General features: G+C 46.3%; 1 non-coding gene across 1 annotated transcript; it reads right to left on the bottom strand.

The window, feature by feature from the left end:
- Positions 1–14,525: 14,525 nt before the first annotated feature.
- On the bottom strand, positions 14,526–14,597 carry trnap-agg (transfer RNA proline (anticodon AGG)). Its single transcript has one exon. It is a non-coding gene; the product is annotated as a tRNA-Pro (tRNA).
- Positions 14,598–15,107: the final 510 nt, after the last annotated feature.

Here is a 15,107-nt window from a genome sequence, read left to right as displayed (position 1 = left end):
GGGGACATGCCGAATTCCTTTAGCCTCCCGAGGAAGTAGAGGCGCTGGTGAGCTTTCTTGGCCATGGCATCCACGTGGTTTGTCCAGGACAGGTTGTTGGTGATGTTCACTCCCAGGAACTTGAAGATGTCAACCCTCTTGACCTCAGCACCATTGATGTAGACAGGTGCGTGTGCACTGCCCCCTTTCCCTGAAGTCAATGACCAGCTCTTTAGTTTTGTTGACATTGAGGGAAGGTTGTTGTCATGACACCATTCCACTAAGCTCTCTATCTCCTTCCTGTACTCCGATTCATCACTGTTGAGATACGGCCTACAACGGTGGTATCATCTGCAAACTTGTAGATGGAGTTAGAGGAGAATCTGGCCACACAGTCATGAGTGTATAGGGAGTAGAGTAGAGGGCTGAGGACGCAGCCTTGAGGTGCACCAGTGTTGAGAATAATTGTGCTGGAGGTATTGCTGCCTATCCTCACTAATTGCGGTCTGTTTGTTAGAAAGTCAAGGATCCAGTTACGGAGGGACGTGTTGAGTCCTAGGTCTCAGAGTTTGGTGACAAGCTTGCTTGGTATTATTGTATTGAAGGCAGAGCTGTAGTCAATAAAGGTAAGTGTCCTTACTGTCCAGATGCTCCAGAGCTGAGTGAAGGGCCAGGGAGATAGCATCCGCTGTAGACCTGTTTCAGTGATAGGCAAATTGCAATGGGTCCAGGTTGTCTGGTAGACTGGAGTTGATGTGTGCCATGACCAACCTCTCGAAGCACTTCATGATGGTGGATGTCAGAGCCACTGGTCGGTAGTCATTGAGGCATGTTACCTTGCTTTTCTTTGGTACCAGGATGATAGTGGTCTTCTTAAAACAGGAGGGAACCTGAGATTGAAGCAGGGAGAGGTTGAATATGTCTGCAAATACTTCTGCCAGCTGATCAGCACAAGATCTGAGCACGCAGCACGGGACACCATCTGGGCCAGGTGCTTTCCTCGTGTTCACTCTTCAGAAGACTGATCTTACGTCCTCCACTGTGATCACAGGTTCAGCTGTGTTGGTGGCTGTCAGAGTGGATGGTGACAATCCACTTCCTTTTTGTTCAAAACGTGCATACAATGCATTAAGTTCATCAGGAAGGATGCGCTGTTGTTAGCTATGCAGCCTGACTTTGTCTAATTTAGTCAAGGTATCAAGGGATATGGGGATAAGGCCGGATATTGGGGCTAGAAAGGAATAGATTTTTTTTTCTCTCATGGACATTCCGTTTCTCATTTCTTTTTATTTTTCCCTTTCTTTTCTTTGGAGCAGACTCGATGGGCCGAATATCCTACTTCTGCTCCCTTGTCTTGTGATCTTGTGATCTGATGGTAGTAACATGAAGAGGGCATGTCCCGGATGGTGAGGGTCCTTAGTGATGGATGCCGCCTTTTGAGGCACCGCCTCTTGAAGATGTCCCTTAATGGTGGGGTGGGTTGTGCCCGTGATGGAGCTGGCTGAGTCTACAAACCCTCTGCAGCCCTTGCGATCCTGCGTGTTGGAGTCTCCGTACCATGGCGACTGCGCTGTGCTTAGCCACACTGTCATGTGTAGAGAGAGTAGGTTTCCCAAAGTTTCTCACCGTTTGTCCAATAGCTGCTTTGACATCCTGGTCAGGATAAACAGAAGTTTCCCAGACCAAACATCCCAGAGTGGAAATGTCAAATACAAGGTGGCATCGCTTAAGGTGAGAGGGGGGAAAGTTTAAAATCAAGTCGGGTCGAGTTTATTGTCACGAGCACAAGTACAATGAGGTACAGGTAAAATGAAAAACTTGCTTGCAGCAGCATCACAGGCACATAGGTACAGACACCACAGAAAATATAAATTATACTTAAGTTACATAACAGTGATGGGAGAGAGGAAAGAAGTGTGCAAAAACATGACTGTGCAAAAGACACAGTCAAGGACAAGTCCACGGTAGTGCAGGATGTTTTCTTACTCAGTTTTCCGTTATTGTCGCTGTAGCATTCCTGTTTGCACTACCTCAGTTTGCACTACAATCTTTGCACCATCTGCTGTTTTGTGCTTGTCGCTGTATTTGTTGCTGTATTTATTATCACTGTATACACTGTTTACTCTGTGAGCTTCACGCCTGCGAGGAATTTAATTCAAAATCAGGTTTATTGTCACTGACTTACATGATGTGAAACTTGTTCTGCGGCAGCAGTACACGGCAAAGATATAAAAATCTATAAATTACAATATAAATAAACAGTGCAAATAAACTAAACAACTCCCTCCCTTTCACATTGTGAGAATGTCTCTAAGGCCAAGTCTATTAGCGCCCAGGAAGATCACACAGTTAGGAAATAAGATTCATGACCATTCTGTCAGTTGCATTGGTGGTCTCTGTGTTAGCCAAGATGTCAGAATAAGCCACCCTGCTGACTTTCAACAAAGTGCCACGGATTCCTTACTTCCACCTGGGAAGGCAGCTAGGGTATTGACTAAAGATTAGACCAACGTGCAAAACCACTGGAATTGCTCCTAACGGAAACATGGGAAAAATCAGTTCTGATGAAGGATCGCGGACCTGAAGTGTTAACCGTTCCTCTTTTCACACATGCTGCCTGACCTGCTGAGTGTTTCCAGCATTTTCTGCTTTTACTTAACACTGCAGACGTTTATGTGTCAATTAATTCCAGAGAAAGGGATTTCAGGAATGCAAAAGACAAAGTTAGTTTAATTTTCCATGCCTGTTTTATCCAGTCTTACCAAATGTTTTCTGCTGGTTGCTTTCCATCGAGAGGTGCCTTCCAGTTCTATTCAGACTTTACATATAACTGAATCAAGTTTATTAGCCAGTTAATTGCCGTGTGTCCCTTGGAACTGCAGGCCTGACCTTCAATACATTCCCAGGCAACTTAATCCCAGAGCATGGTTAATGCCAGTTTGCAACAGACAGTCAATATATATCAGGAAAGTTGGCAAATTACAAACAGGCAGTAGAACACGTGAGCCAGCATTGTAGCAACAGTCAAATGCTGGCTCGGGAACACAGAGCAAAAGCATTCTGCTTGGGTGCTGTCAGAGCTACCCCTCACTCACAGCCAATTCATTTCCCTCTGCATTTTCCTTGCAGTGTTCATTTCTGGAAGTGTATGACAGGTCCTCGCCATGGTAACTATTCCCAGGGGCAGCAAGCTGTGTGAAACACTTCTCAGCTGGAATGTGAATGAATGCTGACAGCGGCAGGAGGTGATTGATGCCCTTCGGGATCCTGTCGGAGCAGGGTCCTTCTCGCTGGCATGAACCACATGTCTTGCCCAATGCCAGCCTGGTATTTACACCAAGATTACGCCCACCTTTGTACCCTAGTTTGGCCCTCCTTAGTCTGGAGGTGCAGATTCAGGCTGATGAACTTTCAAGAGCTCGGTGCAGGGAGAAGTGTCGCTTTTCACAAGTTAAAGAAGGAGAAAGAAAGACCTGTGTCCCCATGTGACCACTTACCTTCCTCCCAGCATGTTCCCAAGTGATCTTGATGTCCCTCTTGCATTGTGGCAAGTTGGACAGCTAATTTGTACACAGCAAGCTCCCATGTCAAATATTGGTAAATTGGTTTATTATTGTCCACATAAGATAAGATTTCTTTATTAGTCACATGTACATCGAAACACACAGTGAAATGCATCTTTGCATAGAGTGTTCTGGGGGCAGCCCGCAAGTGTCGCCACGCTTCTGGCACCAACATAGCACGCCCGCAACTTCCTAACCCATACGTCTTTGGAATGTGAGTGGAAACCGGAGCACCCAGAGGAAACCCACGCAGACACGGGGAGAACGTACAAACTCCTGACAGACAGCAGCCGGAATTGAACCCGGGTCGCTGGTGCTGTAAAGTGTTATGCTAACCGCTACACTGCTGTGCCAGTACAGTGAAAATCTTTGTTTTGCATGCCATCCATAGAGATCATTTCATCACAAGGTAGCGTAGTGGTTAGCGTAACGCTATTAAAGCGCCAGCGACCCAGGTACAGTTCTGGCTACTGTCTGTAAGGAGTTTGTATGTTCTCCCCGTGTCTGCGTGGGTTTCCTCCGGGTGCTCCAGTTTCCTCCCACATTCCAAAGGCGTACGGGTTAGGAAGTTGTGGGCGTGCTATGTTGGTGCCGGAAGCGTGGCGACACTTGCGGGCTGCCCCCAGCACATTCTCAGTAATGCAAAAACATGCATTTCACTGTGTGCTTTGATGTACGTGTGACTAATAAATAATCTTATCTTATCTGTACCTTGAGGCAGTACAAGGGAAAACAATAACAGAATGCAGAATATAGTGTTACAGTTACAGAGAAAGTGCAGTGCAGGCAGACAATAAGGTGCAAGGTCATAATGAGGGAGAATGCGAGGTCAAGAGTCCACCTTATTGTACTGGGGACTGTTCAATAGTCTTATAACAGTGGGATAGAAGCTGTCCTTGTGGTACATACATTCAGGCTTTTATACCTTCTGCCCGATGGGAGGGGAGAGAATGTCTGGGTTGGGTGGGGTCTTTGATTATGTTGGCTGCTTTACTGAGGCAGCAAGAAGTGTAGACAGAGTCCATGGAGGGGAGGCTGGTGTCCGTGATGTGCTGAGCTGTATCCACAACTCTCTGCAGTTTCTTGCGTTCCTGGGCAGAGCAGTTGCCGTACCAAGCCGTGATGTAGCCAGACAGGATGCTTTTGATGGCGCATTGATAAAAATTGGTGAGGGTCAACAGGGTCATGCCAAATTAGTGTAGGGGCAGGCCAGGTAGTGTAGCGGTTAGCGTAACGCTATTACAGCGCCAGTGACCCAGGTTCAATTCTGGCCGCTGTCTGTCAGGAGTTTTGTACGTTCTCCCCGTGTCTGTGTGGGTTTCCTCTGGGTGCTCCGGTTTCCTCCCACATTCCAAAGACCTACGGGTTAGGAAGTTGTGGGCATGCTAAGTTGGTGCCAGAAGCGTGGTGACACTTGCGGGCTGCCCGCAGAACACTCTACGCAAAAGATGTATTTTCACTGTGTGTTTCAATGTACATGTGACTAATAAAGATACCTTTTTCTTATCTTATAAAAGGGACTCTTGACCTCACAATCTACCTCGTTATTGGCCTTGCACCTTATTGTCTGCCTGAACTGCACTTTCTCTGTAACTGTAACACTTTATTCTGCATTCTGTTATTGTTTTCCCTTGTTACTACCTCAATGCACTGTGTAATGAAATGATCTGTATGGATGGTATGCAAGACAAGATTTCACTGTACCTCAGTACATGCGGACAATAATAAACCAATTTACCAATTCCAAAGATCCACATCCCTGCACTTGAAGAGGTTTCTCCTCATTTCATCTCTTCTCCTGAGACTGGTTTTTGTGCTCTCCAATCTAAGGAAAACATCTTCTCAGCATCCACCATGTCAATCCCTGAAACAATTTGACATGTTTCGATCTCTCATCCTTCCTAACCCCTGAGAGTAAATGCCATTCCAGTCATTGTCTCCTTCCATCCTTGGCAAGGAGACCTCAAGACTATGCACAGTACTCCTGACACAGACCTAACAAAACCAATATACAGGCCTTCCCCGGCGTTACGAACAGGTTCCATTTTCACAGACGTCCATAAGTCGATTTTGTCCGTAATCAGAAAATATACAAAAAATCACTCGATATGGTAACTGTACCTCCACAGTTTTGTAATGAATGGCATCAAAAACACATAAGACTGATCAGAGAGAACAATTAACAGGAAAGACCTCAAGAAATTGCAGAGAGTAGCCCGGTCCATCACGGGCACAGCCATCCCCACCACTGGCAGCATCTACAGGAGGCGCTGCCTCAAGAAGGTGGCATCTATCATCAAGGATCCCCACCATCCGGGCCATGCCCTCTTCTCACTGCTACCATTAGGTAGGAGGTACAGAAGCCTGAAGTCCCACCAGGTTCAGAAACAGCTACTTTCCTACAACCATCAGGTTCTTGAACTGACCTGCACAACCCTAACCCTAGAACATAGAACATAGATCATAGAACAGTACAGCACAGGAAAAGGCCCTTCAGCCCACAATGTTGTGCTGAACTAATTGCATTAGTAATAAAATGCCCAACTAAACTAATCCCTTCTGCCCACACAATGTCCTTATCCTACCATTTGCCTCACATTCATGTGCCTAAGATCTTCTTGAATGCCCTTATAGTGTCTGCCTCCATCCCCACCCCTGGCAGTGCATCCCAGGCACCCACCACTCTGTGTAAAAAACTGGCCCCGCACATTTCCTTTTAACTTTCCCCCCTCACCTTAAATACATGCCCTCTGGTATTAGACATTTCAACCCTGGGGAAAAAATAGCGGCTCTGTCTGTCTATGCCCCTCATAATCTTATAAACCTCTATCAGATCTCCCCTCAGCCTCCGCCGCTCCAGAGAGAACAACCCAAGTTTGTCCAACCTCTCCTTATAGCACATGCCCTCTAATCCAGGCAGCATCCTGGTGAACCTCTTCTGCGCCCTCTCCAAAGCCTCAACATCCTTCCTATAATGGGGCTACCAGAACTGAATGCAATACTCCAGATGCAGCCTAACCAGAGTTTTATAAAACTGCAATATAATTTCCTGACTCTTGAACTCATTTCCTCAACTAATAAAGACAAGTGTGCTCATACGCCTTCTTTACCTCCCTACCAACCTGTGTAGCCACTTTCAGGGAGCTATGGACTTGGACCCCAAGATCCCTCTGTTTTTCAGCAGTTAGCAGTGAAAAAAATTAAAATCCAGCTACACGTTCTTGACCGTTGTTGCAAATAACTGCTGCTCCCTCCTTGCAAGAAAGAGTTAATTAATAGGCCTTCCCTTCACAAAAACTTGGTACACCTGAGTGCTGGGATTACCCGATGTTTTTGTGTTATAATGCTTTGATCAAGGCAGCATAAAATCTAAACAAATCTCTTCCTGTAAACAAGAGTGGTTATCACTTTAATGGGATGCATGAAGGTAGAAGTCTCATTCTTTGTAATGTAATAACTACTTCAAAGGGTGAGTAATGAATAAGCAATCGAGAAAACAAGGCAAGTTGAGAGAGCGAACCATTGTCAATGAGGACAAAATGTGCACCATGAAGGGTCAGTAAGCTTGGAGGCACAAGAGAGACTCGGATGCTGGAATCTGGAGCAACACACACAAAATGCGGGAGGAACTCAGCGGGTCAGGCAGCATTCTCGGAGGGAAATGGACAGTTGATGTTTCGGGTCAAGACCCTTCATCAGGACTGGAGAGAGAGAGGGGAGATCTCCAGTATAAAGAGGTGGGGGTAGGGGGAGGAGCACGAGCTGGCAGGTGATGGGTGGATCCAGGTGAGGAGGGAAGGTAGATAGGTGGGGAAGGGGGTAGGGGTGGGGAAGCGGGATTGATGTCAGAAGCCGGGAGATGGAAGAGGCAAAGGGCTGAAGAAGATGGAATCTGATAGGAGACGACAGTGGACCATGGAATAAAGGGAAGGAGGTGGGGAACCAGAGAGAGGAAGGTGTGTGTGATGGGCGGGTCGTGAGGGTGGGGGAGGTGAAAGAGAAGGGGTAAAAGGGCCAGAGGGATAAGGGAAAACCAAAATGGGGTGGGGAAACATTTTGTAAATGCTGGAGGAACTCAGCGGGTCAGGCAACTTCTGTGGAGGGAAATGGACGGTCGACTCTTCGGTTTGAGACCCTTCATCAGGACTGGAGAGAGAGAGGGGAGATGGCCGGTATAAAGAGGTGAGGGGAAGAGGTGGAGCAAGAGCTGGCAGGTGATAGGTGGGTTCAAGTGAGGAGGGGCGATGGGCAGAGGGAGGAGGGGAGAGTGGAGATAGTGACAGAGGCCGGGAGGTGAGAAGTGGAGGTGACACAGGGCTGCAGATGGTGGGATCTGATAGGAGAGGGAGGTGGAGCATGGGACCAAATAGGGGAGGTGGGGAGGGCAGATGGGAACAGTGGGGGGGGGGGGGGAGGGGACCCAGTGGGAGGGGTGTGTGGGTGACGGACAGATGGAGTGGGTGGAAAGAAGGGGTAAAAAAACAGGGTGCTGGGGATCTGGTCTCACCTGAGTCTTCCTATAGATCCAATCGCAATGGTGACTTTGGGTGTGGTTGGGGGTGGGTAAGGTGAACTTTAAACAGCCAAATATCTTTTTGGTATTGGAATTGGAATTGGTTTATTATTGTCACTTGTACCGAGGTACAGTGAAAAACTTGTCTTGCATACTGTTCCTACAGATCAATTCATTACACAGTGCATTGAGGTAGTACAAGGGAAAATAACAACAGAATACAGAGTAAAGTGTCACAGCTACAGAGGAAGTGCAGTGCAGGTAGACAATAAGGTGCAAGGTCATAACAAGGTAAATTGTGAGGTCAAGAGTCCATCTCATGGTATAAGGGAACCGTTTAATAGTCTTATCACCGTGGGATAGAAGATGTCCTTGACCCTGGCGGTATGTGCCCTCAGGCTCCTGTATCTTCTGCCCAATGGGAGAGGGGAGAAGAGAGAATGACCCAGGTGGGTGGGGTCTTTGATTATGCTGGCTGCTTCACCAAGACATCGAGAGGCACAGACAAGAGTCCGTGGAGGGGAGGCTAGTTTCTGTGATGTGCTGGACTGCGTGCACAACTCTCTGCAGTTTCTTGTGGTCCCGGGCAGAGCAGTTGCTGTACCAAGCCGGGATGCATCCAGTTACAGACTATTCAAATGTTTCCCTGTCATTACTTATTCCCCATCTAGCTCCCCAACTTGCGTCATTCTTACTTGATGTACAAGTGTACCTCTCGCTGGTGTCCTACCTTGTTTACTCTTGGGATACAGACCTTAGTGTCAAGGCCAGCAAAAAACCAAGTGCTGGAAGAACTCAGTGGGTCAGGCAGAATGTGTGAAGGCAGAGGGAAGGTCGGCATTTCGGGTTAGGACCCTGCATCAAATGTCCTCCTCCTTCAGGAAATGTTGCTTCTCCTCCGTAGTTGATGGAGCCCTCACACGCTCTTCCTCCATTTCCTACACATCTGCTTTCATAGAGCCATAGAACACTACAGCACAGAAAACAGGCCATTTGGCCCTTCTAGTCTGTGCCGAAACTTTATTCCACTAGTCCCATTGACCTGCACCCAGTCCATAACCTTCCAGACCTCTCCCGTCCATGTATCTATCCAATTTATTCTTAAAACTTAAGAGTGAGCCTGCATTTACCATGTCAGATGGCAGCCCAGTTTTGGTATTGGTATTGGTTTATTATTGTCACTTGTACCGAGGTACAGTGAAAAACTTGTCTTGCAAACCGGTCGTACAGGTCAATTCATTACACAGTGCATTGTGGTTGTACAAGGTAAAAACAATTACAGAATAGTAAAAACAGTAACAGAATATCTTCAAGAGGACATCTACAAGAGGCGGTGCCTCAAGAAGGCAGCATCCATCACTGAGGACCCTCACCATCCGGTTCATGCCTTCTTCTCGTTACTATCATCGGGGAGGAGGTACAGGAGCCTGAAGACCCACACTCAGCGATTCAGGAACAGTTTCTTCCCCTCTGCCATCAGACTTCTGAATGGTCCATGATCCATGAACACTACCTCATTTTGTTTTGTACTATTTATTTACTTTAGTCATTTGTAGTGATTTTATGTCTTGCACTGTGCTGCTGCCACAAAACAACAAATTTCACGTCATATGTCAGTGATAATAAACCTGATTCTGAGCAATCCCACCTGCCTGCAGCAATCCCACATCCCTCTGGGCCCTGCTCATTCACCTGTCCAGATTCGTCTTAAACGCTGTTACCGTCCCTGCCTCCACCTCCTCCTCTGGCAGCTCATTCCAGACACCAACTACTCTTTGTGTGAAAAATTTACCCCCAGATCTCCTCCCTCTCACCTTGGGGCGGCACGGTAGTGTAGCGGTTAGCGTGACACTATTACAGTGCCAGCGATCAGGGTTCGATTCCCGTCGCCGTCTGTAAGGAGTTTGTACGTTCTCCCGTGTCTACGTGGGTTTCCTCCGGGTGCTCCAGTTTCCTCCCTCATTCTAAAGACGTATGGGTAGGTTAATTTGGGTTTAAAATGGGCAGTGCAGACTCGTTGGGCCGGAAGGGCCTGTTACCACATGTAAATAAAACATTAAAAATTTAATTAAAAAAAAAATTTAAACCCATGCCTCTTTGTTCTAGACTCCCTGACCATCGGAAACAGACACTGACTATCAACCCTGTCTATGCCTCTCATAATTTTACATACCTCTGTTATGTCACCTCTCAGCCTTCTTTGCTTCAGGGAAACCAGACCCAGCCTGTCCAATCTCTCCTGATAACTCAGTCCCTGCAATCCAGGCAACATCCTTGTGAATCTTTCTGCACCCTCTCTCGCTTAGTCACATCTTTCCTGTAGTGTGGAGACCAGAACTGTACACGATACTCCAAGTGTGGTCTAACTAACGCGACATGAGGTCCTAGCTCTTGTACTCAATGAGCCGGCCGATGAAGGCAAGTGTGCCGTACACTTTCTTCACCACCCTGTCTACCTGTGTTCCTGCTTTCAGGGAACTATGGAGCAACACACACAAAGTGCTGGAGGAACTCAGGGGGGTCAGGCTGCATCTATGGAGGGAAATGTACAGTCAACATTTCGGGCTGAGACCCTTCATCGGGACTGCATGACTCCAATATGTTAATGCCCAGGAATTTAAAGCTGCTGACTGTCTCCACCGCTGATGCCCCAATGTAGACTGGGGCATGTTCACCCTCTTTCCCCTTCCTGAAGTCAACCATCAGCTCTTTACTTTTAGTTAACTCTGTAGCGAGGCAACAGAGTTTTGTACAAGGCCTGAAGATACTGGTTTTGGTCTTCCCAATAGAACACACAACAGTACAGCACAGGAACAGGCCCTTCGGCCCACGATATCTGTGCTGAACATGATTGGAATTGGAATTGGTTTATGATTGTCACATGTACCAAGATACAGGGAAAAGCTTTTGTTTTGCGTGCCATCCAGACAGATCATGTTTACATAAGTACATTGAGGTAATATAAAGGACAACAGAATGTAGGATATAGTGTTGCAGTTACAGAGAAAGTGCAGTGCAGGTAGACAAATAAAGTGCAAGGGCCATGACAGGGTAGATTGGGAGATCAAGAGTCCATCTTTTAGAACCATACAGCACAAAACAGGCCCTTCGGCCCATCTTTTAGCATATGAGAGGTCTGTTCAAGAGTCTGGTAACAGTGGGATAGAAGCTGTCCTTGAGCCTGGTGGTATTAGCTCTCAAGCTTTTGTATCATTGTTTTTACCTGTACTACCTCAATGCACTCTGTACTAACTCAGTGTAGCTGCAATGAATTGACCTGTACGAACAGCATACAAGACAAGTTTCTCACTGTACCTCGGTACAAGTGACAATAATAAACCAATACCAATACCAATATCTTCTGCCTGCACATGATTCATATCCTTCCATAGAACCATAGAACACTACAGCACAGAAAACAGGCCATTCAGCCCATCTAGTCTGTGCCGAAACTTTATTCCGCTTGTCCCATTGACCTGCACCCAGTCCATAACCCTCCAGACCTCTCCCGTCCATGTATCTATCCAATTTATTCTTAAAACTTAAGAGTGAGCCCGCATTTACCACATCAGATGGCAGCCCATTCCACACTCCCACCACTCTTTGAGTGAAGAAGTTCCCCCTAATGTTCCCCCTAAACCTTTCCCCTTTCACCCTAAAGCCATGTCCTCTCGTACTTATCTCTCCTAATCTAGGTGGAAAGAGCCTACTCGCATTTACTCTGTCCATTCCCTGCATATTCATGTGCCTGGCCAATCTCTCCCTATACCTCAGGCCCTCTAGTCCTGGCAATATCCTCATAAACCTTCTCTGCATTCCTTCCAGTTTAACCACATCTTTCTTATAACAGGTTAACCAAAACTGTATACAATACTCCAAGTGTGGCCTCACCAACGACTTGTACAACTGCAGCATAATGTCCCGATTCTACTCAGTCCCCCGACTGATGAAGGTCAGTGTGCTAAATGCCTTTTACATCACCCTGCCTACCTGTGATGCCACTTTCAACAAACTATGCACTTGTACTACTAGGTCCCTCTGTTCCATTACACTCCCTAGTCTTCTACCAGTCACATTACAAGTCCTACACTGGTTTGACTTTCCAAAATGCATCAGCTCGCACCTATCTGTATTGAGATCCATTTGCCACTCCTTGGCCACTTCCCCAACTGATCAAGATCCCCCTGTGAGCTACGATAACCTTCTTCATGATCAACAACACCTTCTAATTTCCTGTCATTTGCAAACTTACTGATCAAGCCTTGTGCATTTGCTTCTAAATCATTTATGTAAATAACGAATAACAAGGGTCCCAACACTGACCCCTGTGGCACACCACTCGAGAAACAGCCTCCAACCACCACCCTCTGCTTCCTACCTCCGAGCCAATGTATGTTTTGCACAGTCTTTTCTCCACTGTCTTGTATATTTTATGTATAATTTATGTATTGGTATTGGTATTGGTTTATTATTGTCACTTGTATTGAGGTACAGTGAAAAACTTGCCTTGCATATCGATCGTACAGATCAATTCTTTACACAGTGCACTGAGGTAGTACAGGGTAAAACAATAACAGAATACAGAGTAAAGTGTCTCAGCTACAGAGAAAGTGCAGTGCAGGTAGACAATAAGGTGCAAGGTCACAACAAGGTAGATCGTGAGGTCAAGAGTCCATCTCATCGCATAAGCAAACCATTCAATAGTCTTATCACAGTGGGATAGAAGCTGTCCTTGAGCCTGGTGGTACGTGCCCTCAGGCTCCTGTATCTTCTGCCTGATGGAAGAGAGGAGAAGAGAGAATGACCCAGGTGGGTGGGGTCTTTGATTATACTGGCTGCTACACCAAGGCAGTGAGAGGTATAGACAGAGTCCATGGAGGGGAAGCTGGTTTCTGTGTCCACAACTCTCTGCAGTTTCTTGTGTGCGTTGTCTGTACCTACATGCCTGTGATGCTGCTGCAAGCAAGTTTTTAATTATATCTGTACCTCACCGCACTTGTACACATGACAATAAACTCAACTTGACTTTATTTTAAACTTTCCCCCTCTCACCTTAAAGCTATGCGGCCTTGTATTTGTCATTTCCACTCTGGGAAGTTTGGTCTGGGGAAACTTCTGCTTATACTGACCGGGATGTCAACGCAGCTATCGGCGTAAGACGGTGAGAAACATTTGGGAAACCGGATCAGAAATATCCCAACAGGAGTATAATGTAAACTCTGACATCAGGGTCAGGGATGCAAGTCACAGCTCAAACATTGTATTCCCACTGCTATCATGTGCTTCCACCTGAATAGTTAGAAACGGTAAAGGAAGCCCCACCTTGTGATAACTGTACTCTTTTTTTACACTCAAAATTCAGAGATTGACAATAAACATAAAGACATTTTTATCAAAGACTTTGTCTTTTTGTATTACTAAACTTTTTCTTCTTTTTTCTTAAAGGTGTTACCTTTCAGCTTGTCACTTCCATCAGTACTTTGCCCAGGAGCAAGAACCTTGTCACTCCCTTTAGGTTAAAGCCTTTTTTGTTTTCATTTGAGTGAATTATACTTTACGCTATAAATTCCCTGGCACTTACAATAACATGAAATTATATTCTATGTTTGACACAGGAGTCTGTTATCAATTTTGTACTTCCAGGGAGTGCCTTGCGATGTTTCTCCAACATCAAAGTCCCTATAAATTAAAACTGTTGTTTTGAAGTGTTTTAAGATTGTTTGGGATTAACACTCTGTATTGATAGTCCATTGTTTTCCTTTCAACGTAATCTGTTCACTCTTTCTTATTTCCCTTCTTTGATTTTAAAAAGAGGTTGATAAACGTGATTAAAAGTGTTCGCTATTTACTTGGGTTTGCAAATATAGGATGTTAAAGTGACGAGATCGTCGTGGAATCTTATAAATCACAGGTTAGGAGTAAACAATACCGAGCATCACAATTCAGAACAGTTGCTAAATCCTCCGGGGGCTCACAGAGGCCGAGGAATTAGGGTTCTGAAGAGAGTTTAGAAAATAAAATATCGAGGTTTCTGTTTTTTTTTAATTTTATTTGCATTTAACATTTCCGCGATGCCTTCCTCTAGACTATCTAAAGGCAAGCTGTTGTTGCTTTGGGTCGGATCTTTCCAGCTGCCACTTCGTTTCAGGCAGGAGGTCGGAGCGGAATAGCTGGTAGCGGGGCGGACGAGTACCTTCCGCCCTGGATACAATGTAATGATTGCAACAATGCACAGTGCAACAATGTGTCGCCTCGGCCCCGCACACCCGCTCGTTCCCCACACGGGATATCATTCTCAGTCAGTCACCGGTTCGAATCCCAGCTCCGGCCCTCGGACTTACCTTTTAAATCGCCGTTAATTCTTCAACACGACTGCCCAATGAGATTATCTCAATGCAACTTACTCTCAACAGTACGTGTTATGTTTTTGTTTTTGAAATAATTAAAATGAGTACCCGCACCGAAAATGAGGGCTCGTCCGGGATTTGAACCCGGGACCTCTCGCACCCTAAGCGAGAATCATACCCCTAGACCAACGAGCCAGCTGGTGACCCACTTGGAGGCGGCACTTATGGAGAAAATTACATACGCATAGTGAAAGAGAGCGTTACTGTGGGAGATGAGCGGGAAGGGGTGGGGAATCGGTGCCCAGACCAAAGGAAAGGTGCAGGGAAGAGAGGTTCCTGGTGGGAAATGTGTGTTATTGCTTTGTATGATTCTTGGAAATCATTCCATCCTTCAGCGAGACTCCCTGCTGTTGCCTGCAATCCCTTTGCAAACAGGAGAGTGGCCTCAGTGATATCATTGCTTAGAGCCAAGGAACTTGCATTTAATGTGAAGCATCATACTGACAGGTGTATAAACCATTCACTAAATGGAACAGCACACAAATATAGAATGCGCAAGAACATAGTGCAACACAGGAACAGGCCCTTGTGTCATTTATTCCATCCGGTGCTCCCGGTGTGGCCTCCGGTGAGATCCGACGCAGGTTGGGTGCCCGCTTCCTCGAGCATCTTCGCTCCGTCCGTCGCTGCAGCCAGGATCTCCCA

Source organism: Pristis pectinata, chromosome 11 (assembly GCF_009764475.1).
Source record: "Pristis pectinata isolate sPriPec2 chromosome 11, sPriPec2.1.pri, whole genome shotgun sequence".
NCBI classification, from domain to species: domain Eukaryota; kingdom Metazoa; phylum Chordata; class Chondrichthyes; order Rhinopristiformes; family Pristidae; genus Pristis; species Pristis pectinata.
This window is presented reverse-complemented; position numbering and strand designations above follow the sequence as displayed.